The 24,791-nt window shown below is 40.5% G+C and overlaps 1 protein-coding gene across 3 annotated transcripts in view; it reads left to right on the top strand.

Moving 5' to 3' along the window:
- RGS7BP (regulator of G protein signaling 7 binding protein) overlaps positions 1-24,791 on the top strand; it is a 54,011-nt gene that overhangs the window by 13,942 nt on the left and 15,278 nt on the right. The window lies entirely within an intron of this gene.

Below are 24,791 nucleotides of genomic sequence, written 5' to 3'. Positions count from 1 at the left end.
TGGCCAAATTCTCATATCTGTAAAAGCTTCATTTATTCCACTGAAGTGGTGGATTGTATATGTTTACGATAATATTATCTGCCCGAAGTCTTTCAAATGGGATGGGCCTTAAATTGAATACATATGCTTAAAACTAAGCTGTACTGGAACACTTTGCTTGTCCTACTTAAATGCTGGAATTATTGCATGTCACGTAGTTGAAGTATGCAGGATTACTGCTAAGGAATTTTGACAACCTTTCTTTAAATATTGTGTTGATGGCGTTTCCGGTATAGAAAATGTCATTCCCATGTGATACTGGGGGAACTTTTGGGGAAATTCATAATTCTTTGACCCTTGGCTCCAGTAGTTTCTGAATCCAAGTTTTACCAAAGTAGCAGAATTACAGTGATAGTAAAGGATGCTGGATCCATCTCTTGAATCATGGCACAGAATACAAGTACAGTGGTACCTCAGGTTACATATGCTTCAGGTTACATATGCTTCAGGTTACATATGCTTCAGGTTACAGACTCCACTAACCCAGAAATAGTACCTCGGGTTAAGAACTTTGCTTCAGGATGAGAACAGAAATCACATGGTGGCAGCAGGAGGCCCCATTAGCTAAAGTGGTGCTTCAGGTTAAGAACAGTTTCATGTTAAGAACTGACCTCCGGAACGAATTAAGTACTTAACCTGAGGTACCACTGTATAAACTGTTGTCCTCATATGAACTGGCTCACACCATCAAGCTGAACATGCCCCTGACAGTTCTAGCTAAGTGCATCTCTCCTGCTAAGGTGCCTTTTCAAGCTGTGCCTGGAACACATGCGTCCATTACTTCAGTGGAGAAAGTGCCACAATAATGTGCACCAGAAATCAGAAGAGACCACTGTGGAAAAAAGCAAGAGAGTTGCATTTTTAAAGAAACTGGTATCTGACACAATGGCCTGGCCTATTACATAGCAATCTATTTGTTGTATATCAAGTGCCACCCATGTCCACAAATTGCTATTTACCTCTGATGGGCCTGTTCTGTCAAGAGTAGATTGGAAATCTCTCCATTTCCCACCTTTTACTTCCACCTTCCTGGGTTCTTGGAAGTTGGCCCAAATGTCAAATATTGCCCGTTAGAGCCCACATGGCCATACCATACCTGATTGAAAGGGTCCTCTCTCTTGTCAATCCAACCCTTGATGAGACAGAGTTTTAAAAAATTGGACTTTATTTCCTAGGGGAAAATGTCATTGCTGAAAATCATGTGCGAGTCTTCTTCATGAGTAAGTTGGAGCCTCTTCTTTTTGGTTGTCTAGTTTACTCTTTAAGGAAGACGCTTTCAAGGATCCTTTGGTCGTCAAAAATGTACAGAAATCCAAGCTGACAAACAGTAGTTTTATTAAGATGACAAGCGGAGATACAAGGGATAAGATGAAAGTTAATAAAATGGCTTTTTAATTTAGAAGATTGGATTTTGCTGTATAGACAACAGAAGGATTTTTGTTGTTGTGTGCCTGACCGCATTTCTAGCCTAAATACTTAGATCAAGCAGAGGTAGGGAGGAAAACAGATGGAACTTACTCAGTGGTGACTGCAGAGTTAGCTCCTTGTTGCCCCCTTCCAGGCTGAATATCTTGGAGTTCCTCACTCAGGAGTTGGGTGAAAGGAGAGGTGATTGCAAATGTAAATTGGGATTTTACAAGCTGGCTGTGGCCTTAAAGCAGCTGGGCAATTGCTACAACCAACACCCTGCTTTCTACAAGTTGAGCAGGAGATGAAGGAAGATGGATAAGTAGCAGAATCCAAGAGTGCTATTGACATGTTGGGTGACCTTGGCAGAATGTTAAGTGACCTCACTGGCCAGCTGGCTACAGAGAGAGCTGGTATATAATCCCAGCAGACCCCAGGATGTCTTGCAGGTACAAGGACAAACAGATCTCCCTGAATCGCTTTCCTACATTTGCAGCTTGATCAAAGAAGATAAGTTTACCCTGGGATTGTCTTACAAGGCTGTGAAATATTCAGATAATGTTTCCACTGGGACTGGTTTTGCTGCTGAAAATAAATATATATCCATTGTTTTGATTCTACATAAATGCTAAATGGCTTCAGGGTACACAAGATGACTGCAGTAAACAAAGGCAAAGGTCAGCATACTTGGCTAAGGGTCGGGACCTCCATATCTGTAAAAGGAATGCTTTCATTAGGTGAATGCTTCAATGCTTTCGTTGGGATTCCTGCGTTACAGGAGGTTGGACTAGATGACCCTTGGGGTCCCTTACAACTGTACAATTCTAGGATTCTATGAAAATGCAGTAAATGGTGCTTTAAGGCACAGTCTGCCACTGGCAAGGAAGAGCAGTGGACTGCACATGAAATCTGATCTGACCAGCCTGTTGAGAAATGACCTGTACTACTTGGCTTCCGGAACAAACAATATAATGGCATGATGAAACCATACTGTTTTTTATAGTTCTTACTATAATGTCCTGCTGCTTGCTTGTGTTCTTGCTCTGCATTATTATTATTTTTATTTACTTCAAGTACAGTCGTACCTTGGATCCTGAACGCCCTGGAACTCAGATGTTTTGGCTCCCAAACACTGCAAACCCGGAAGTGATTGTTCCGGTTTGCGAATGTTCTTTTGGAACCCGAACGTCCGACGGGGATTCCGCGGCTTCTGATTGGCTTCAGGAGCTTCCTGCAGCCAATAAGAAGCCGCGATTTGGTTTTCGAACGATTTGGAAGTTGAACAGATTCCGTTCGACTTCCAAAGTATGACTGTACATGTATTTATATTCTGCTTTTCATTAGAAAATATCACTTTAAGAAAAGACAGTGTATAAGACAATAGAACCCCTCAGAATCCATAGGATTCCATTCACTCATTAATCACACAAATCCCACACCTAATTCAGCCATTCCTCTACCTGTGATCACACACAACACTCTCACTCTCACCAATTCTTGATCCCAGTAATCCCCTGGGTACATGTACAAAAACATTACAATAATGCATTTTTAATATTATTTTAAAAATTAGAATTGTTGGGGGAAACCCTAACTGAGTTTTGAAGCAAAAGCGCAGACACAGAAGACCAAAGCTTTGACCTCTGGCATCTTTAGTTTAAAAAGGAGCTGATAGCGGGTGATTTGGCCATGAGAGCATAAGAGCCCAGTGGGATAGGCCAGAGCCCAGCCTAGCCCAGCATCCTGCTCCCCAGAGGGACCAGCCAGATGCTTATGGGAAGCTTGCAAGCAGGAACCGTGCCAGTAAGTGTAGTACTTGGCTAGATGAATAATGCCTGACCTAAGGCAGCCCCTGTAAAAGGTCTGAACATGAGGAAGCACTGACTTACTGTCAGTTATATAAATCAGTAAGTGCTGCAAAGCAACAGAAAGTACTTAAGTGCGAGAAATGTAAGTGAGAAGGCAGGATTCTGGTGGGCCTACTTGCATGCCATCTTAATGACCCTCAGGGAGTCAACTGTCTTGACATATAACCCACACTTGAAAGAGAAATGATAGTTAGCTAGTTCTAATAATTTAACGAAGGAGAGCTCACCTTTCTCTTTGCTACATGTAGGATGCTTCTTATGTCTTTGTTTGCTTTGTTTACCTTGTGAATCTAAGATTGTAAAAATTAGGATTCTTTTAAGGTTTCTTGAATGCCTTCTTAATTGGTGTGTATCAATCACTTCTTTCGTTGTAGGTTTTGTAGTATATAATTTCTGCCATGCTTCGTATACAAATACCAGTTTCTTTTTGCTGTAAATCGGCAATCTAGCATATTCCAAGTGCATTTTGGCTGAAAATATGAGCATGGGCTTTTTTATGCATGACAGCAAGTGACCTGACAATATCAATCATCATTCAGATGTATTTTTGTCAATCAGTCCAAAATTGGACCTAAACCTTGACTTGTAGGATCACTATCAGATGTTCTTTGAGAGCTGAAATATGAAAAGAGTTTTGCTTGGCCGGTCTTAAGTTGCAGGAGGAAAAGAAAACAACCCCAAAATAGCCATCTGTGGTTTCAGACACTTTTAAGAGTCTCTCCCAGTCTCAAATCTGGGGAAGCAATTAATGAAGTAGAAAACAAGGTTACTTACCTATAACTTGTTCTCAAAATATATATGCTCCGTGGATTCACTTTCACCTCTCAATCCACTGCATCTCTTGAGGGACTTGCTCGGAAGTTGCAGTGCAAGGGTAGAAAGCGCTGGTGCTTCCTTTTTTAAAAATAGATTTTTTTTTCTGAACAAGTTGGAGCCTGTTCCTTTGCTCTGCCTGCTTCTCACAGGCATTCTGGTTGATTTAGAGACATGTGCAGTAACATATATTTTTAGGACCCATCTTATTTATATAAGTTGTTCTAAACTGCTTTTAATATTCTGTTGTAAAGTTATGTTGTAACCCACCCTGGGACCTTCGGGTAAAGCTTAATAGGGACTGAAGTGACTGAGTTTAAAAACAAGACCACTTAACCTACAAATTTCTTCCTAGGCAAACAATACTCTCCAGGGTTGTTTTAGCAAAATAAGACTTGGTTAATGACTGGAATGGAGATTAAAACTTTTCTTTCTGTGTGTGTGTGTGTGTGTGTGTGTGTGTGTGTGTGTGAGAGAGAGAGAGAGAGAGAGAGAGAGAGAGAGAGAGAGAGAGAGAGAGAGAGATTGCAGCAGACGAATGGAGCCTTAATCTATATGAGCAGTGCTTATTTGAAAATGCTGTTGAATTGCTTTGGACTAGAGAGTGGAGGTTGGGCTACAGCGACCATGTTTAAAGCAAACACAAATGTTCCTTTAAGAAAGTGGAAGGAAACCATGTAATTGCATTATTCTTTGCACATTCTGTATTTCCTTTTCCTCTGACCTCACTGCTTAACATTTCGCCCTCAACCTCAGCTATATACTTAGGTGTTATACTTGTAACTCAGGATAATACCTTCATGCACCTGATGAAATAGACTGTAGCTTATGACATAATCCATTTGATAATAATAATAATAATAATAATAATAATAATAATAATAATAATAATATCTTTATTGTCATTGCCCCCTCTCGGGGACAACGAAATTACTTGGCTGCTCCATCCACTGCTAGTCTTTTTAAAGTGCTGCAAGATTCTTTGTACAGTGGTACCTCGGGTTAAGAACTTAATTCGTTCTGGAGGTCCGTTCTTAACCTGAAACCATTCTTAACCTGAGGTACCACTTTAGCTAATGGGGCCTCCCGCTGCCACTGCGCCGCTGCCACGTGATTTCTGTTCTCATCCTGAAGGAAAGTTCTTAACCCGAGGTACTATTTCTGGGTTAGCGGAGTCTGTAACCTGAAGCATCTTTAACCTGAAGCATCTGTAACCTGAGGTACCACTGTAGTTATTCCTGCAGCATGGCTGCCCTTCCAAAAGTAGTTAGAATATTCCCATCTTTCTTCAGGTGGTCTGCACAGGGACACTTCACAGTGATTCCAATCTCTGGTATTACTGACAGTGCTAGCTTTATACAGACGCCATCTAGCTTCAGTGGTGCAGCTATGGCTGCACCTGCACATTTAAAACAGTGTTATGCCACTTTAAATCCACAGAATCCTGCAAACTGTAGTTTGTTTAGGGTGTTGTGAGTTGTTTGGGGACTCCTGTACCCGTCACAGAGCTACAGTTTCCAGAGCTGTTTTAACAGTCAACCTTTTCCCTAGAGAACTCGTGAGAATGGTGGCTTCAGGAGGAGAATAGAGGTCTCCAAACAATTCTCAGCACCCTTAACAAGCTACAGTTCCCAGGATTCTTTAGAGGGGAACCATGATTATTTAAAGTGCTGTGGTACTGCTTTAAATGTACAGCGCAGATGTGGCCTCAGTTTAGGATTCTGTCAGGGAGTGAGGAGAAGAATTTTCACAAGTTTCAAACTTGGGGATGGTAAGGGGTGATTGGACGTGTGGTGGATGGGTGGCACTTTGTCCATCCTTGTTCGTTAGGGGCTGACCTTTGTTGCATTTTTATTTTATTCCCTGGTGTGCTGTGCAAAGATAAAGTATATTACTTTGGTTAAATGAACTGCAGGCCAGTGGGCAGTCCTTACCTTGATTTCTGGGTGGTCACTCTACTTCACCCAGGAGTCAGGCAGGGAACAGACCTCTCAGGGTCAGTGGCAGAGGGCAGCCTAGCAAGCAGTTTGGCTGGGGAGAATCTCAACCCCCGGGCAAAAACAGTTGGCTGTTCTGATTTCATCCATTTATATTTATGTCCCACGCTATTCCTAGTGCTTCATGTCAGGCAGCAATTTTCTCCACAGCTATTTCTCTTTGCAATAACCACATGGAGTGAATTGCTACTGTTCCTATTTTAGAGATGTAGGAAGTATGGTAAGACTGAAAACTAGCAACTTAGCAATGCCTGAGGCAAGAGTTGGGGGCCACATTTCCGTCAAGTTCAATGCCTCCTATAGTTCATTGGCATCCTTGCTGAGAAGACTAGGCCTGTGTTTGTTGTATTGACTATTGCGCAATAGCAAGTTGTTCTAAACAGCAAACTCAAGAGGGCGGTGTCAACAGAAATGGAGCAATTAAAAAACCAGATGAATTTGATTTTATTTACTGTATTTCTATGCTTCTTTTCATTCAAATGAATCCCAAATCAGGTTACAAACAGTAAATAACAATAACATAATGGAACATAATAGAACATCACAAATACAGCATGAATCATATAAAATAGCTAACAACCAATTAAACAATTACAGTGTATAAAACACTATTAACAAAGGCCCCACTGTTGAATTCTGAGGTGCACCTGTAGGGGGCAGAGTTTGTGTCTACTCACAAAGCATGAACCAGCAGCTGACATAGTTCTCCACAGTAGAATAATTATGTGTAATATGGATGGAGCCTTTTGTGTATTGTTGACCTTTCCTTGCAACGGAAGCCAGCAACCTCTGGAGTCTAGACCAGCTCTGCTGGCCAGCTACTAGAGGATTCAATGCAAGTTGTAGGCAAGATTGTGTGCATTAACCTTTGCTCGGTTGACTTCAAGGCAATATTTGCACCACCTGTGTGCTAGTCTGTGGCTTGCTTCATAGGCCATAGCTCTCCAGAATACCAAGGAGCCATTTGAGCTCTACAACACTGGAGAGGACCCCATTAAATTTGGCACCGGCTTATTTCCAACAGTAGAGTTTGTGTAAAGAAACCTGTTATGCCCATGTGTGGCTCACTGTTTCAATTACAAGTTTTTCAGGTGCCTTAATTATTATTTTTTAAAACCCTGTTACAGCCATAACCTAATCCAAATATGAATATGTGTATTAATCTGTACAAAGAGAGAGAAAGAGAAGAAATCAAATTTACATAACATATCTACATATCTTAAACAAATTCTTAATAACAGTTACAGATAGGTAGCCGTGTTGGTCTGCCATAGTCAAAACAAAAAAAATTCCTTCCAGTAGCACCTTAAAGACCAACTAAGTTAGTTCTTGGTATGAGCTTTCGTGTGCATGCACACTTCTTCAGATACACTGAAACAGAAGTTGCCAGATCCTTCTATATAGTGAGAAGGTGGGGAGGGGTATTACTCAGAAGGGTGGTGGGAATGGGTGATTGGCAGATAGCTGTGATGAGCCTGTTGACGACTCTTAACGACTGCAATAGGTCTTACAGGAAAAAGCAAGGGGTGAGAAGGTGAAAAATGGCTTTGTCATGTATAATGAGATAAGAATCCAATGTCTTTGTTCAGACCAGGTCTCTCCATGGTTTTAAGTTTGGTAATAAGTTGCAATTCAGCAGCTTCTCTTTCCAGTCTATTTCTGAAATTCCTTTGTAGTAAAACAGCTACTTTGAGATCTTGTATAGAATGTCCTGGGAGATTGAAGTGTTCTCCTACTGGTTTCTCTGTCTTGTGATTCTTGATGTCAGATTTATGTCCGTTTATTCTTTGGCGTAAGGTTTGTCCTGTTTGTCCAATATAGAGAGCTGAAGGACACTGTTGGCATTTGATGGCATACACAATGTTAGACGATGAGCAATTAAATAGTCCCGAGATGGTATGTGTGATGTTGTTGGGGCCAGTAATGGTGTTGTCCGGGTGTATGTGGCAGCAGAGTTGGCATCTGGGTTTATTGCAGGCTCTGGTGCCAGTGTCCGTGTTAAGTCTGGTTGTAGTATTATTGTGGGTTAGGAGTTGTTTAAGATTGGGTGGCTGTCTGTAGGCAATGAAAGGTCTTCCTCCCAGAGCTCGAGAAAGAGAACTGTCATTGTCCAGGAGAGGTAGATCTCTGATGATGCGTTGTACTGTTTTAACTTGGGAGCTGTATGTGATGACTAGAGGTGTTCTGTTATTTTCTTTTTTGGGTCTGTCTTGCAGCAAGTTCTCTCTGGGTATAAGTCTGGGTATAAATTCTCTGGGTATATTCTGGGTAAATTCTCTGGGTAAATTCTCTGGGTATAAGTCTGGGTATAAATTCTTAATAAATTAGCCATAAATCATTTCTAAACATTCAGTATGAAGTTCATTATTTTCTACATTGTTTCTAATGGATGTTTGAAAGTTTGAAAACATTGATGAACATGTCTCTCTCCATCTCTTCCTTACACTCTGTCTGTTACAAGTAATTGTCTATTAAAAATGTAATAATACTTACATCCCACCCAGAGGTATTGTGAGAATTACTTAATACTGTAAAACACATTTCAAGCTGTGGAGGGAAGACACAATTAACTGCTAAGTGGCACACTTTTATTATCCTGATTGTTCCTAGATAGGACCAGCAAAGTTGTCCTTTTTATGATAATAATATCCCTAAAGAGGCAAGTGGGATGTATCAAGTCAATGTCATGTTAAACAGGGTGTAGGTGTAAAAGAATGAGCTTTAAGTCTCGTTCCAACTTCAAAGCGGTTCAGTGTTTCGCAGAAAGTCTTTTTGTAGCATTGATCTTCCATCTTACGTCGTGAAGTATATAACTGGCAAAACTATGGTCTAGAATCCTATAAATATAAGCAGATAATGCCAGTTTTCTTTCTTTCTTTGTATTCTCATGTTATTTGAATGTTTTTAGGGAATTTGTCATTGTGTGAATAATAGAATTGGAAGGGGTCCCAGGGTTTTTTAGGCCAGCCACCACCAACGCAAGAATCTCAACTAGATCATACATGACAGATGACCATCCAACCTCTACTTGAAAACCTCCAAGGAAGGAGAGTCCAGCACCTTCAGAAGGAGTCTGTTCCACTGTTGAACAACTCTTAATGTCAGAAAGTTAAATCCTGGTGTTTAGTTGGAATCTCCTTTCTTGTAACTTGAATCCATTGGTGCAGGACCTAGCCTGCATCTTACACAGTGAAACCCTAATCCTATCTACACAGTTTGGCTTTCTCCTGCATAAGTGGGGTTCAGATTGCAGTCTTTCTGTACAATGCCAAGTATCCTATCCATGGTGCCACACACTTTCCCCTCTGGCCTCCCCCCCCCCCCCGAGATGTGGCCCCTGAAATGTTGCAGAAGATGGAATGCAGCCCTTAGCATTATGATGCAACAAGCCAGCAAGCCTACTAGCTACATTCAGTGGCCAGAAAACAACTACTCTTTGTTTTTTTCAGTCCCTGGCAGGCAGCAATAAAAGGAGGTTTAATGAGCCCTTAGCAAGGTATTGTACACCAGGAGAGGGCAGAAGATTATGTTGGACTACAACTCCCTTCAACCAAAGCCACCATAGCCAGTGATCAGGGATGATGGGAGCTGTAGTCCAACAGCAATGGAAGAGCATTGCATTGCTTTCCCCTGCAATAAGGAATCAGAACTGAAAAGAAACATTGGTTGTTGTTGGGGGATTTATTTATTTTTGCAAATGGTTCTTTTCCAGCTAAGAGGTAGAATGACTGGAGGCAGCTGCATTTTAGAGAATACAAATCTACTTTTAAACTTAGGACACAGTACATTTTTGGCATTTCTATTTTGTGCCACCCTCAGGCAAGGACAAGATGATATAATTCCCAAAAGCCAGCTCTGTTTACAACTGTGGGCTGGAAGGCCTGTCAGCCTATCAGAGTAGTCATTAGCACATTGTGAGTTTGGGCCATGTGTGTTTTTTAATAGACTTTTAACTTCAGTTTGCGCTGACTTTTATCATACCAGAGCAGTGTAATGGAAAATGAACTCTGACAGAGAAATAATGTTTGTTTACTAGCAAAACACTGAGGTCCATAATGTTCATAAGAACATACGTTTCAGAAGCTTTTAAGCTTCTCATTTCAACCTTGGCTCCTTTTCTAGCTGTAGTATTTTTCAGCAGTGGAAATTAACAGGTTTTGTTTCTTTGGATCCTCAGGGATTAAAAAAAACCAACTCCCTGCAATTTTAGAGAAGCAAGAAGCCTTTTCACTCACTCTGATCTTGTTCATCTTGATGCCTTTAAGGTACATTCTCTTAGGCTTTTGCTCAAGGGTGGGGAATCCTTGTCAAGTCAAGGTCCACATTTCATTATGAACAGCCTTCTAGGGTGGGTGGCTGCCAGAAGGCAAAGTGAGTGGAACATGGGCATGGGCAAGGGGGGCAGCTGTGCCCCCTAAACCAAATCAATAAATAAAAAACAGTTTCTACCCAAATGCAATTCTAGTTCTAAATGCAGTATAAGGAGTCTCTATAGTATATTGTATTTTAAAATGGGGTTTCAGAGTTTTTAGGGGTTTCTGAATGTCTTATGTAGATTTTTCAATTTCATTGTTCTGTATGGAACAAAGACAATAAAGATATCGTAAAAAAAAAACAACTTAACGAACTGGCCAATCATGTCCCAGATAGCTCGTTCTGCCCCCCCCCCCCCCGGCCAACATAAATCCCATGGTTGGCTACATTCCAGTCATACAAAAACCAGAGGTTTCTACACTACCACCCAACACCCATCACTCTGTTCAGGCAAGCAAGAGTCATTGTTGATCACATTTCAATGGCATATTCTAGTCAAGGAAAAGCAAGCACACTACACTCTGGATACAAACAACATACAAAAGCAAAAGTTCTTACTGCACTTCTCTCACCCACTTCACATACAAGCTGCATTCAAAAGGCAAGGAAAAGCAAGAGGTTTTAGCTCCACCAGTCTTCCTGCATTTTGACACTGCCACCCACATGCACAAACTGCATCCCAAGGAATGAGATTTTCCTTGCATTTTCCAATCTCTTACTTCACATTTCAATCTATTGTCCATCCAGGATTTCTCCCTCCACAAAAAGGGGGGGGGGGTGGAATGAGGAGGTGAGATGTTATTTGCATTCTTCTTTCTCAACAAATGCAAGGTTCCCTCATTAAGTGATAGAAATCAGTTCTCTCCATGGTTAGCTTCCCTTGCTCCCAGTCTTCACTGGTATCTTTCGTTTAAGTTTAGATGTGACCCTTTGGTTCAAAATTGCATTGATAGAAAGGAGGTGGGCAGAATGCTTGAAGAATGGTCAACATAAAGTTTAAGTCAATGTTATGGTACGTGAACAGATGGCACTGAAAACAGCAGCCCCTCCATCTCATTCTCTCCATCCGATAGTGATGCAAAATGCATGTGACCTCTTTGTACTGTGGAGTTTAACTGCACCAAGTTTGCTAGCATTCTTGATCCAGGCCTACTACGAATGTATGTGAGAGGGCTTGAGTGCATGAGGTTACATGTGTCTTCTCAATATATGAAATTTGTCTGTTACATGCATCCTTTTTAAGGACCAAAGAAAAATGAGAAAGAAATCCATTATGCTGTAGGTGCACAATTATATTTGTCAGTATCTATGTCCCTTCCTAAAAGAATAGAACAAGTTAGAACATTGTAAGGTAAAGGTAAAGGGACCCCTGACCATTAGCGACTCTGGGGTTGTGGCGCTCATCTCACTTTACTGGCCAAGGTAGCCGGCGTACCGCTTCCAGGTCATGTGGCCAGCATGACTAAGCCGCTTCTGGCGAACCAGAGCAGCGCACGGAAACGCCGTTTACCTTCCCGCCAGAGCAGTACCTATTTATCTACTTGCACTTTGATGTGCTTTCGAACTGCTAGGTTGGCAGGAGCAGGGACCGAGCAACGGGAGCTCACCACGTTGCAGGGATTCGAACCGCCGACCTTCTGATCGGCAAGTCCTAGGCTCTGTGGTTTAGCCCACAGCGCCACCAGCGTCCCCCTAGAACAATATAGGGTGGGCCAAATCCTCACACAGTTCACAAGCCATGTGTGGCACCTAACATTATACCTTCCGTTTCTGCTGTCTACTAAGGGATGGAAAAAATAGGGTCGTCCAGAAGCAGATGGGTTCATGTGCTGCAGTTAGCTTGGTGTTCCCCGCATTGTGCATGTTTGACATATGGCAATAGAAATATTATTTCACTCTTTTTTGTTTTTGTTTCTGTCAAGCTCAAGAGATTGACGCATTCACAAATCCTGCTCAACAAGGTTTTAAAAAGACGTCCAAATTGAAACCCTTTGGATTCTGGCTGCAGTCCACAAACCACTTATTCCATCGTAGGTCCATTGAAATTATTGGGAGTGTTTGAGAGTAAGTGGGTTTTGGCTGTTAGCCCAGGTCTTTAAAGGCATTTTCCTTTTACAGTAACAGCCCATATTTCATCTTCAGTCAGTAAGCAATGGTGGATTTTCTTTTTTATTATTATTATTTTGTGTCATTTTATTATGGGATGCAGCCCACTAAAGAAGAATATTGAAACACATGTTGCAGATATTGAAAGAAAGAATTATAATTTTCCTGTGCCCACTTCTAGGGTAAATTCAACCATTTGTTCAGTCACTTTGTGTATACTGTATACCATCTTTCTTTTCTGTGGAACTCAGTGCAGCATATAAAAAATTCCCAGGATATCCCCATTCACCCAGACACAGAACTAGATCGTGGCCGGTTGAGTATTAGCTGCATCATGTACCTTAATACCATGCCTGACGCCTCTTTGTTCTGTTTTGCTCATTCTTGACATCTGAAGATTTTAAGAGTGAGATGGCTTTATATTTAGGGTTCTGTAAGATAACATACTATTGCATGTTGTCGTATATGAGAGTTTGCTGTCATCCATTTCCATAGAGCTTGCTTCTTTGACTACCAAAACAGGAAACTGATGTCTTTTGTTAGTAATTGATCCAGGTAGTGTTCCTCCCCGGCAAATTCCCTAGAAATTACTGACGCATGTGTCACAGACATGCTTGACAGATAGTTCCCAGCGAATTTTTCCTGATTATCCATCCAATTTTTCTATGCAGCGCAATATTTTTGTGTATTGAAGTTGCATTTAATGACAAGGCTGCATAAATGGGAAATATTATACCAAGCCCTCTTTTTCTCTAGCTTTCCTTTCCTTTGTAAAACAAACAAATAAATCTCTTCAGTGTTTATTTGACTCTCTTGCCGTTCAAAAGACGAAGTGGGAGATATAAGAGGAGTGAATTATTGTGGGTTAGTGATACCTGAAAGATTATCCTTATATATACAATCGATCACCATGCTCTGCAGATAACTATTTTATGAGGTCTGTTCCACATAACGTAGGAATGTAGTGCCTTTCGTGTTGTGGCCCCCACCCTTTGGAATTCCTTCCCCTTGAATATAAGGCAGATTCCATTTCGGTTGTGTTTTTGGCACCTGCTGAATACTTTTCTCTTAGAACAAGCCTTTTAAACAGAGATCTTTCCCAGTTTGCATCTGTATTAGAATGGTTTCTAGACTTTTAAATACATTTTCATTGTTCTGTCACTTGTTGTATTACCCCTACCCCCTGGGCCGGGGAGGGCAGGGTATGTATGTAATAATAATAATAATAATAATAACAACAACAACAACAACAACAACAACAACAACAACAACAACAACAACAACAACAACTTTGACTACTGATCTAATCTAACCAGTGAATGTGGGTTTTTCTCCCAAACATGCTCTCTCTTCTTTTTTTCTCTCCAGGGTCATTCCACATCAAATCAACACAAAAAACAAGGCTTTCGTCACCCACCGTCTTGGATTTTGAAAGAAAAAAATACACCAGCACTCAAAATATTTTATAAATGCCTAATTTGTTTTATAAATGTACTTTTTTGGTGGAAAACCTAGGTTTAGAAAACCTCAGTTTTCAGTGTGTGGTCATGATGCAACCAAAAGTTTCTGATGTTGAAAATTATTGCAAAGACATGCTCGTTCTCGACAAAGAATGAAATTTATGGTTTTTTCATTCCTTGTAACAAAAATGTTACCTTTTTTGGACATTGTGCGGAAAAAGTGGACACTGGGTACAACTTTCCTACAATCCATAGGAAAGTTTTGTATACCATATTCACATCATGCTTGAAATCATCAGAAACAATGCAATGGGATGAGATAATCTTCTCTCTCAGGACTTTTATAATGCACTTTTTAGGCATTTATAAAATCTTTTGAGTGCTGGTGTACTTTTTCCTGAAATCCTCATCCTCTTATTGAGCTCTGTGTAAAATTTCAGAGAGATCTGATCATTGGTTATGGAGGGAAAAATTAAACATACATGTCCCAAGGGTCTCAAGAGGGACAGACAACACAGATTTCACGAAACATTGAAGTGCTGTACAATTAAAACCATTTGAGATGGGGGGGAATTAAGGGGGTTTCTTTCAACCATAAGGGAAGGGTGTACACCAAGTTTCATCAAAATCCGAGACGGTGGGTGACATGACTACGTTGACATGACATGGAATGACCCTTCATGCAAAAATTAAAATGTGTTTTGTATGTCAGCTCTTCATTGGTGATTTTTAAATTTATTTTTATTTTTATTAACAGTATTTATATGCAGTCCAATAACAAAGTTTTCTGGCCAGCTTATAATAATAATAAAAACATTAAAATGTTGTTATATGCCTTAAGAACAAGAAATATTTTAACACACCATACAACTTAGCAATAGAGAATAAAGCTGGTATAATAATAATAATAATAATAATAATAATAATAATAATAATAATAATGTCATCTGACTGGGTTGTCCCAACCACTCTGGGTGCCTTCCAACAAATCAAAACATTAAACACAGTAAATATGTAACATTAAAAGCTTCCCTATGCAGGGCTGCCTTCAGATGTCTGCTAAACGTCTACTAAAAGTCAACGAAAAATTGTATCTTTAAAAGGTATGAGAAGATTTTAAAAAAATGTTTGTCTGGCCCCAAACAGAGCACAAAGAAGGCACTGGGTAAGCCCTTTTTTTGGGACAACATCCCACACCATCAGAAAGGTCCTCTCACCCCACTATTCACAGTCTGCACCCCACTTCCTCAGGGCACTTGGAGGATTAAGGGCCTTTGAGGATACTTTCAAGGTCCAAGTAGATATACGTGAAAAAAGGATTTTTTTTCAAGTTAACATTGACCCGTCAGTATTTTATTTTTACTATACACCTATCACACTACTTCCTCCTCTTAACTAGACAAACACAAAGGGAATTGTTTTGGGGTTGTTGTTTTTTTTTGCACTGGGGGAGCCTTGAAGCATTAGAGAGACTAAATGGTGCTGCTTGGCCATGATGGACCAGCTTTGCAGTGGTGGTACAGTACCTATATACCGCAGGATTTGCCCTTAAATTCTCTGTAGCTTTTTTTTTTTTTTCTCTCCTATAATATTTGCTCCCTCTCCCTCTCCCCACCTCTCTCTGCTATTCTTATCTTGAACAACTTTTCTGGTTGAGGAATATTTTCCAGCAAGCAAACATGCGAGCAAGAGTTCAGACTTTGCCATTTTGTGTTAAGTGATGTGTTCAAGGTGGTTGAAAAAAGCATCTTACGTTAGCAGAAGAAAAAGAGTTCGGATTTTTCTGTAGGCGACAGAAAAGTTGGTACTCTCCGGTTCATGCAAGCACAGGCATCCACTATCCTAGTACAGGCCACTTCTGGTGGTGAGCTTAGACATTGTTCTACTGTTAAAAAGGACTTTTGCTTGAAGTTACCATCAGAGGAGAACAAACTAAGGCAGCTTTTAATTGGGCCTAGGTGATTAGATCGAAATTAAAAGATGTTATATGGCCATATTGTTTGAAGCCTGGCAGGCTGGAGTTACCCAAAGTCTTTGTCCCTTGTTTCCCTGTCACCTTTTTATGTGATGGATCCTGAGAACTCTGAACAGAAGGAAGCTTGTGGGTGGGTTCTCTCCTGTTATCCCACTGTCACTTTTAAAAGACCCCTTGGAAATTTGGGGGACCCACCTAAGCAACAGGGGTCTGAGGGTGCTAGGAAAGGTGGAAGGGGCCAAAATTGGTCAGAGAGGATGCTTGTAATTGCTGCCCAGTTCTGAATTGAGCTGTGAGTACAGTTTCCCTCGTACTACCTATTTCTCCCACCTGATATCCCGACAACTGGAATACCATTTAAAATTGACAAGCATCACAGCAGCGAGGATGCTCTCAGCCCAGAGATGGAAGGAAGGAGAATTATCAACCAAAGAGGAATGGCAGACCAAACTAATGGAATATGCAGAAATGGCAAGACTGACGGGAAAGATCAGAAACCAGGGAGACCAAGTATTCCTAAAAGATTGGAATAGCTTCTTAATATACTTAAAAGATCACTGTAGACAGTTAAAATCATGGGCAGGGATACAATGACACTGGTAATGTGAAATGAATTTTGGCAGCTATTATTTTTTTAATAGGTGGATAATGGTAAAAGATGCGGGGGGGGGGAGAAAAAGATTGTTTTGGGGGAAATGGAACCCATGGAGGGAGGGGAGGAGGTCCGAAGGTTCGAAAGAACCTTTTTATTTTTATGTTTTTGAATCGTTATAGTTATTGTGCATAAATTTATGTAAAACCAATAATGGGGGGGGGGATAACATTGACAAGCATCATCATTCAGTTTATTAGGATTAATCATAACATCCACAGCTGCCTGCTGAACACACAATTGAATATTCATTTTTCAAAATTTGCAAAAAGTACACCCCACTTTTCAACTTAGCCAGTTTCCAGAGTTACATTTAAAATGTCAAAATACAGCAATAAATAAGAACTGAACAACAATCCAAAGATTAAAACAACATAAACAAAAACAGCAGATCTACTGAACAGCAGATAAAACTCAAACAAATGAAAAACAGAAAATAAAACCAGCAGACACGAATGAAATGTCATGCCCCACTTTGTATCAGAATCAAATTTGTCTTCCTATGTGAGTCGGAACCAGGGACTGATGTAATATCTGGGTTCTAATATGGGCATCATCTGTGAATCGTGTAACTACAGTATAGCATCTCTTAGTAGCTGCAGCAAAGGAGAGTCCACTAACTCTTGTCTGCAACAGCTTGTGCCATTAGGAAGCTTCCCCTAACATTTATATTTTCTGTGGTGGCTCCACACTTGTGGAATTCTCTCGCCTTCGTTACATATCTTTAGGTTCCAGGCAAAAACATTTCACCTCCCAGGCCTTCGGCTAATTACACAATCTATAGCCTTTTAAACTTGCAGGGGGTATTGTTTTTGTTTGTTACTATGTTGTGTATTTTGTGTTTTTATGTTGTAAACAGCCCTGTGATCCTCAGATGAAGGTTGGTAAATAATAATAATAATAATAATAATAATAATAATAATGCTTGAAATTTGCTTTCTTGAAATTTCCACCCATTGCTTCTAATTCTGTCCTCTGGAACAACAGAGAACAAATCTGCACCATCTTTTGCTTGACAGGCCTTCAGCTATTTGAGCACAGTTATCAGGTGTCCCCTTAAATAGTCTCTGGACCAAGAGCATAAAGGTAAAGGGACCCCTGACCATTAGGTCCAGTCATGACCAACTCTAGGGTTGAGGACCTCATCTCGCTTTACTGGCCGAGGGAACCGGCGTACAGCTTCCGCGTCATGTGGCCAGCATGACTAAGCCGCTTCTGGTGAACCAGAGCAGCTGTTTACCTTCCCACCAGAGCGGTACCTATTTATCTAGTTGCACTTTGACATGCTTTCGAACTGCTAGGTTGGCAGGAGCAGGGACCGAGAAATGGGAGCTTACCCCCTCACGGGGATTCGAACCGCCGACCTTCTGATTGGCAAGTCCTAGGCTCTGTGGTTTAACCCACAGCGCTACCCACATTCCTCTGGACCAAGAGCATACCCAACAGTATAGGCAGATGCAAGATTAGGAGGCAATTCTTGCTTTTGTTTAATAACATTAGTCTCTGACCATATCCAGCCATGTACAGTGGTGCCCCGCAAGACGAACGCCTCGCAAGACGGAAAACCCGCTAGACGAAAGGGTTTTCCATTTTGGAGGCGCTTCGCAAAACGAATTTCCCTATGGGCTTCCTTCGCAAGACGAAAGCCCATAGGGAAATCTCCGGGACAGCGGGGAAGCGCAGCGCGTCTTCCCCACTGTCCTCGGACCTCCTCCGAAGGCTGGCGGCGGGGCGGAGAGACCTCCTCCCGCCGCCAGCCTTCGTTTCTCCGCTATCCCGGACGGCTTTTGAAGGCAGGCGGGACCTCTTCTGAAGGCCGGCGGGGGGCAAAAGTCTTTGCTCCCCCCTTCCTGCCTTCCCGGGGGCTTTTAAATCGCCCCGGGACAGCGGAGAAGTCCTCCGCTGTCCCGGTTTTTTTTAAAATGCTGGGGGTGGGAAGAAAAGCCCTTGTCCCCCCCCCCCCCCAGCCTTCAGAAGAGGTCGGGGGACAGACTGTCCCCGGACCTGGTCTGAAGTCGGTTTCCATAGGAACGCATTGATTGATTTTCAATGCATTCCTATGGGAAACCGTGCTTCGCAAGACGAAAAGCTCGCAAGAAGAAAAAACTTGCGGAACGAATTAATTTCGTCTTGCGAGGCACCACTGTACAACTATTCATGTGCAATAATGAATGGGAAATAAATGTCTCCATTTGCATCCATTCAGCTCTCTGGAGTCTAGCTATCTATAGCAATGTGAATTTGGAAGTGCCTTCAGAAGTGCATTGGCATCTGCACTGCCCAGTTCTACAGAAGTCCATTTCTATTTGTTGCTCTCCCATGCTATATAGGGATGACTATATATTGCCATTTTTCTTCCCTTGATCAGGTATTAATGAAGGAAGTTTTTCTTATTACGTATTAATGAATGCTACGAAATGAGAGCTCTTTTTTAAAGGAAACTTGCATGAAAAGCATAACTTACTTATTGTAAGTTCCTTCTAGCAATAAACTTTACAAAGGCAGCTTACAACTTGCCCCAAGTTTGCCCCTAGGCAGTAAAACTGTGCTGTTGATAGTTATATAGCTTCACCTAGTTCCAAAATGCTTGCTCCCTTATATAGCCATTACTTGAGACTTTGGCATTTATAAGCAATGGTATTACAGAAAGCTTACTTTCATGACAGTTAATAGCTAAAGGCCAAGTTCCAAAGAAGCATGAAGGAAGAACTGTGTGGAGCTTTTCTTTATTCTTTTTGCTGTTTGTTTTTTGTTGTAGCGGTTCTCACTAGCAGAGACACAGGCCTTTTAAAAATCTGTATAGTAGCTTTTCATCTTCGGTGGTTGGAAATGCCACATTAAAAAGAAAACACGATTCCTTTGCATGTAGTTTTCACACAATTTCTGGCTGAAGTGATTTCAAAAAACAAAATTGCACATCTATCACAAACAATTTAAAAGAAAATACAGGCCGCACAAGCTAATATTTATGTATTTTAGCTTGATGCCCATATGCTGGGCTTTGGGGTTTTCCCCCCTCATTTGTACAAATCCCAGGACAGAGATATCACAAATAGTATTATGGAATCTTCTTGGGCATTCTTTGTGGGACATACTTAGTTCTTGCCAGGCATCAATGTATTGAAGGGGAAGATGGTTAATGGTGAAAATGTGATCTCTTGGAAAGTTTTACTGCTATTATTTTATTTACTGATGATTGCTTCAGAACTCTGAGGCTTCCTTGTCCATATAGGATGTTTTATCACACTCTTGAGCAGTGTTATCATGCATCATTGTAGGAAATATGACCAAAAGATGGAAGTTTTTCAAAGGGTGTTTTTTTAGTGTGCAGCTAAACACAAAATGTAGAGTTGGGGGGAAATTATGGAGTTGGAAAGCTGATAATGTGCAGTTGGGAAAATGAGAAAGTTGACACAGTAAGTATATGTGTATATTAAACAATTAAATGACAGTCAGTGTCAGGGACAGCATGTTCACAAATTATATAAGAGAATGTGTTCCTGCAGTTTCTTTTTGGTCAGAACCTCCTTCACCTTACATCCTTGTAAATACCCGTAGAATGCTTTGGTATCTATTAGTTACTGAACTAAGCTAGATTAATAAATGAAGCATTGCTGTGCGGTAGATAAGAACTGTGACTTCTATGGAGAAAGCTTCAGTAATACTAGGTTTAAGGAAGGAGCAAAACATGCTGGGCAGCTGAGGTTGGTGGGGCAGTGCCCCATTTGCTCTTTGGATCAGCCCCCACTGCCCTGAAGACATCTGTGTCGACAGCATAGTATGTACCAGAATCTGGGAAGTAGAAGAAGAACCTCTAAAAGCTAAAACATCCTGCCTGAAACATATGCTGCTATCTAATCTCTTAAAATTAGAGCCGTTTGGGTTCATCCAGATTCTGGAGCATTGATTTTGGACATCCAGTGTGGCCAAACTGTCTCCTAAAACAACTGATTGGGTTGATCTTTCCTCAACGAGAAAAATACCATCATAAAGCTGTTCACTGCAATCCACCACTTCCTTTCAGGATCTCCTGCTGCTTGCTTTTCAGAGACATTAGAAAAGGTAACTAGAGCATCGGAGCTTTGAATGGATTTGGGGTCCGGCCCTGGTCTTTGCTCACATTTGGGAGATGATACTTTCCATGAAGTGTTATTGGGGTTGGGGAATAACTGCACCAGGGTCTTCCCCCAAACCACCACCCACTCCTCCTCATAATATTGACTTTAAATTAGAATATTAGGAAAAAATTATCTGGATTTCCCCTAGCATAAGCCTGTTCAACTCCAGATTTATATTGACCAGATTACTAGCTATCTGAACCTGAAAGTTTTACATCAAGAAGCAAGTGTGAAAATCTTATACTTTAAAGACTGGCATTCATGGCATATGCTTCCTGGTGCCTAAAAAATGGAAGACTTTTTTGTGAATTAGTGAACACTGGTAAGGTTTTGGGTTTTTCTAGCATTTTACGCAACTTCAGAAAAGGAATGTGATTTAACAAGCGAATATCCCAGCCACATGCCGCAAATAATTTAAATTAACACTTCCATTTATGGTCTCATATTTATTGAATATAACTATATCTGCTCTTCGGCTTGCTATTGTCAAGGGTGCCATACTGTGCTGTCATATCCTACTTAATCATGTCTCATCGCTAAGGGATCATTGTATGCATAAGTAAGCATTAGCATGGAGAGCATAACTTCTGGGAATAGATATCAGCCTTTATTATGAGTTCATTACCTGACTCAGAGAGGGCAAAGCACTGCAGGTCAAAAATGCAAGTGCCAAAGAAACGTGAAGAGAGAGACTGTATACAAGTGTTGATATGCTAATGCTAAAAACCCCTGAGACAAGATTTGTGAACTGGAGTGCTTGGTGCTAGAGGATGGCATTGATCTGGTAGGCATAACTGAAACCTGGTGTAACAGAGAGAACCAGTGGGACATGTGAGACACTGCCAGTGCACCTACATGGCCCTGGCCTTTCCTGTGCCCCACACCATCCCAGTAAGCAGCAAAAACACCGCTGTTGGCAGGGCAGCAGCACAACACTGTACCATCTATTCCTGCATGTTCCCTTTCTGTTCTTTTAGCATGCTAGTTGTACCAGTTTCAAAGGATGGCTCTGCCATTTTGGAACTGGCCATCCATGTGGCGGAATTCTTCGGTGGGGATAATGTGAATTGATTCATTGGGTCGAAAAATTAAGAATATAGCAAACATTTTCAAAGCAGTACAATTAAGGGGGCGAAACTTCAAGGTTGTCAAGGGAACTGGTTGTCTTGCATGAGGGTATAATTGAGTGACCAATCTCCTGAAAAGTTTTTGCATTCAATTCCCTAATAAATACATGGTTAAAATTAATTTTGGCCCATTAATTATATAGCTAGCTAATGAACTGAGCATACCGGTATGGCAAACAAAGTCCTGTAGTTTTCCGAGTAAGGGGGAGAAATAAAAAGAATTAAATTAAATGTTGTGCTTATCATCCTGGGATTTTAAAAATTCATTCCAATTGCATTCCTGCTTTTCATTCTATAGTATGTGAAACTGTTTTTGATATACTGTTAATAAATATGAGATCTGTATATCTCTTGGGTCAAATACACCTTAATGTTATTGACCCAATCTTGACAGGACATGGCAGCATCTCTATCTCCTGTACTCCTTCTGAGGTGAATCATTCAGTCTCTGAGATAGATTCCTGACCTTCAAAGTTTGGCTTAGTCTGTGTGCCTCTTGTGGCTCACAATGTTGTCACAGCATGATGACGAACCAGTACAAATATTAAAGAGAGAGAAAATAGCTCAGAAAAAGCCAAGCTAGTGGTAGAAGCAGCAAAAATTAAAAGCAAAAATTGATTCTCTCTCATTCTCTACCCCCCCCCCCCCAGAAAAGAAAAGTTGAGGAACAGGAATACATCAAAGTGGGGAAAACCTGTTTGCATGAAAAAGAAATTATGCTACTGGTGGAAATATGCACTGATTTTAAAAAAAAAACAACACCTGAAAATTAGTCAAGATTCAGACTTCAGATATGTTCGTGTATAAGATACCATTGGACCCATTGCTTTTTCTTTAGACTATGCAGGTGGTTTCATCAGATGGAAACATAAGAATGGCAGAAAGAATTTTGTTTGGGGGGAAAAGGAGTTTGGCAACTGTTAATGTAGAGAAGATTAAAAATGATGGAGATTGCCTCAATGGCCACATTGAATTGAGCAGATTTAAAGAGAAAGGAAAAAGACAAGATAAATTTGCAACAATTTGACAGATGTTTATGGAATATAACAAAGATTTGGGCATAATCACTGTATTGTGGTCTTACAATGTTTTGAAATCCGGTTTCAGGATGATGGTTAAATTATTTTCTAGTCTGTTCTCAAAAGGTTATGATAGAGATTTTTGTCTCTTTTTTCCTCCTTTTCACTTTCACTATTTCCATTATAAATATAATGCAAGTGCAATGCAGTCATCTTGTAATTCTGCATGTGTTCTATTTAAACTTATTATAAGCATTGTTTTTAATTTTAAAAATTGTGGTGGTGACAAAACTTGAGGCTTACCCCTCTCCCCTGTCATTTTTTTTCCTGCTCAGTGATTGGTTCCTTTAATCCCCCTTCGTTTACAACTAAAATTTGGTTTTGTATTGATAAACGACATGTTTGAAAGGGAAAGGTTAACTGCACCACTTTTATTTACTGTCCGAAGAATAGCTTCCCTTGGTCTTGGGGCAACTGATGAAATCCTAGGGTCTTATTGGGGTTCACTCTGGGTCCAGAACCACTGGAAGTAGCCAACTTCATACCTTCTCCACATTGTCATGACACTATTGTGGTATAGCGTGGACAAGGCCCAGTCGCCATAGCAACCATTTCTCTGTCTTTCTCCTCAGTTCAGAATCTAGAGGTCCAGGCCGACAAAATCTCTGTTCTTCATTGCAATTGGAAACAGAGAGGCTGTTTATGAGCTGTAGATTTGAACCAATTCCATTCCATTGCTCTATGGGCCTTTGCTTCAGTACTCCTGAACTCAAACCGCACACACCCAAAACAAAATAATAATAATAATAACCTGGTGCAAAATTTTTAAAAACTCACACAGCTTGTTTTTCCAGTTTTAATCCCAATCTGTCTACAAGCAATATAATGATAGGTTAAATTAGTTACTTATAAAGCAACTACCTAATATATAGTATTTTTGAAATAATATATACGCTGGTTGGTAACAGCCCCAGTGACATGAGATTTTTCTACAATCAAGCAGTATATAAATTTTATGAAATAAATATTTTATTTCCAGGGATAGAATCCTGTGTCTGTATATTCCTTTCTGTTTTATGGGTTAAGCTGGTTGGTGGTCAAATAACAATGCTGAAAAGGTAATGATTGGTATTAGAGCTCCCTCTATGGGGTTTATATGTAATTGCTTAGTAGCTTGTTTGTCAGTGTAGATGTGTTCTAGATATTAATATTTGCTATTCCGGTTATTATTAGCTAGTGTCATTGATTCTGAATGTCTTAAAAGTACTGCACATACGAAGAAAGATAACTGAGTTTCTTAGCGCTAACAATGTATGTTAAATTGATAACTTTGATAGCATAGAACACAGGTTGACTTTCATAGTACTAATTGAAAGAGATTTATTTTGTGATTTTGGACTTTCACTTTAAGGTGTATTCAAGTAGGATGATTTATGGATATGTAGCTTTAAAATGGTAGCCAATGGGGGAAGTTGTTCTTGTAGTAACATGCACTAACTATGGGTTGCTGACTGAGCCAAAATGAATAGGGGACCTTAGAGGAAATGAATAGGAATGGGGGTGAAATTTGATTCAGTATACATTTAAAGTTGATTTTATCAATTAGACACTTTCCAAAGCAATGTGAGAACCGAACCACAGCCATCGTTCAAAATTCGCACTTAACCGAATTCTGTGATGCAGTTCTCCAACCAATGTTTACAAAAATGCATTATATTAGGAGAGGTTGCTTGCATAAATGTGTGCATTGGTCAAAACTGCAGACAAAAAATGTGTTTACTATGATAAATTCACACTAAAATACTGAAGAATTTCCATGAGGGCTTTTTATAATGAAATCGACAAATCGCTGCAGCAATGTGGAGAACTGAATTTAAGAATGGAAAAATGAGAAGC

Source organism: Podarcis muralis, chromosome 11 (genome assembly GCF_964188315.1).
Source record: "Podarcis muralis chromosome 11, rPodMur119.hap1.1, whole genome shotgun sequence".
Classification (NCBI taxonomy): Eukaryota; Metazoa; Chordata; class Lepidosauria; order Squamata; family Lacertidae; genus Podarcis; species Podarcis muralis.
Note: the sequence above shows the minus strand (reverse complement) of the source record. Positions and strands in the feature narration are given on the sequence as shown.